This window comes from Sinocyclocheilus rhinocerous, unplaced genomic scaffold (assembly GCF_001515625.1).
Source record: "Sinocyclocheilus rhinocerous isolate Xijiao unplaced genomic scaffold, SAMN03320098_v1.1 scaffold748, whole genome shotgun sequence".
NCBI classification, from domain to species: domain Eukaryota; kingdom Metazoa; phylum Chordata; class Actinopteri; order Cypriniformes; family Cyprinidae; genus Sinocyclocheilus; species Sinocyclocheilus rhinocerous.
The window spans coordinates 26,779-28,969 of record NW_015650693.1 but is presented as its reverse complement, the minus strand read 5'-3'; the positions used below and the strand labels follow the sequence as shown (position 1 = coordinate 28,969).

Genomic DNA, 2,191 nt, shown 5'->3' with positions numbered 1-2,191 from the left:
ATCAGCTCTTCCAAAAGCTGAGAAGGGAAATATATATATATATATATACATAGAAGGTGCACATGGTAACACACATGATACTGAAATAATGCAATAAACATTAATTTAACAACATTAGATGTAAGATAAAAACCTATCGTACACTAAGAAGAAACACAGTTATTTCAACGAAAAAACATAAAATATGAAGTGTCATGCAGGGAATTCTGGGAGTGTCCATTTACAGTTTTTCACTATAAATTATACAATGACTTTTTCTTTTTCACTGCCAAAACCGTAATTTTAACAGTATTTTACCGTAAAATTACATTAAATGTAATTACAGTTATTCACCGTATATAGTATGGAAACTTGCTGATAACCAATTAAAAGGTTTTTATTGTAGCATTTTTACAGTCTTTTACTGTTAAAATCACAATCATTTTTTACAGTGTATGTCATGTGTTTAAAGACTGAAATTACGAACAAGAAACTATTGTTATATGGGCTGTAGGAAGTCGCAAGCTTAGTTGGACAAGATTTTGTTTTCATCCAAAGTTGTGAATTAAATTGGAATATTGCATGAAATATTTGCGAATAAAACACAGTTTCCATCCCACATGTTTTTTCATTGTCACTTCCTGGGAAACTGGCGCAAATTATAACTTGCACATTTTAAGGTTTTCTGTTCATCTTGTCGTTTCTTTCAAGTGTTTTTAAGGCGATACCCCAAACATTGCATACAAATACATGGATGGAAACAGAATTCGAATCTCCATCTAAAAAACGGTTTCTATTTGTTCTCCAGGTGTGCTTCTTAAGGAAGATAAAATCACATCAATGCCAGTGATTGAGGGACAATCTGTCACGCTACACACTGATCTTACTGAAATACGGGAAATTGACATGATATGGTGGAAGTTTGCAGATTCCAAAGAACGCAGTTGTGCTAAATTTGTTTTAATAGCTACGCTGAATAAAACAAACAATGAGGTAAACCTATATAATGAAACAATTCAACAATTCAAAGACAGTTTGAAACTGAACCTCGATACAGGATCTCTCACCATCACAAGCATCACACCTGAACATTATGGATTTTATAAACTACACATCACCAGCAAAGAATAGATGGTCGTTCATACCTTCAGTGTTGTTGCTCAAGTAGGTCAAGTCTTTTAAAGTAATATTTGTCTTACTAATAAAGAGAGATTGTAAAAGAAAAGTTTTATGTTCTTTGCATCTTGTTTGAATTATGCAGTTTTTCTGTCTTTGTCAGCATGTCATAATTTATTGTGAATAGTTACCAATCGCTGTAGTGGGGGGACTAAATTAATTATTAGATTGATAGGAACTCTTTTACACTGTTTACTTTCTATGCTTCTTTTCTTACAGAACCTAATTAGAAGAGAGCGGACCCAAAGACTTCTCCAGAGGAGTCAAACCTGCCCATGATTACAACAGATGACCTTATAGTATATAAAGACTGGAATATTATCCACATTTCAATTCCACTGACAAAAACAAGAAACATTTTCTACTTTTCTCAACAATCTAACATCCCTAATGACCAAAAAAAACACTTTAATGACAAAGGTAAAGTTGAGTGTTCAATATGAACTGACATAAAACACAACATATGTCACACTACACTTGCATTTGTCCAAAAATAGAAGCTATTAACTGTAAACACAACAGTATATGCTACTTATATTTTCTGCATGTTGAATTTTGTTTTTCATTTGAATTTGTTTTTTCCTGCATTCTCAGAAAACCTTGGAAAAGGAAACAAAGTATTTGCGCTTTTTATTTAAAGGGGTCATCGGATGCCCATTTTCCACAAGTTGATATGATTCTTTAGGGTCTTAATGAAAGGTCTGTAACATACAACAAAATTTCTCAATGGTAGTGTAAAAAAAAACACCTTTTTTTTACCCTGTCAAAAACAACTCATTTCAGATCAAGCCGTTTTGTTGCATGTCCCTTTAAATGCAAATGAGCTCTGCTGACCCCGCCCCTTTCTTCCGACCTGCTCTCTGAGGGACTGTTTACTTTAGCGGCATTCATCTGAAACTTGCTAATTAGCACATTATTAGGAAAGGCGATTTGCAAAGATTCTTTACAAAACATTGTAAGGTCTCTGTCTTGTGAAACAGGCCCCCATAAGCTGTGGATTCACCACGTGAATTATGAAACAGAAATATTACAGAAG

General features: G+C 33.6%; 1 protein-coding gene across 1 annotated transcript in view; it reads left to right on the top strand.

The window, feature by feature from the left end:
* LOC107712185 (uncharacterized) overlaps nt 1-1,645 on the top strand; it is a 7,788-nt gene extending 6,143 nt beyond the window's left edge. Inside the window, exons 7-8 of the mRNA XM_016517342.1 lie at nt 788-1,143; nt 1,375-1,645. The gene's annotated coding sequence lies outside the window, so the exon portion shown is untranslated. The remainder of the gene's footprint in view (nt 1-787; nt 1,144-1,374) is intronic.
* Nucleotides 1,646-2,191: the final 546 nt, after the last annotated feature.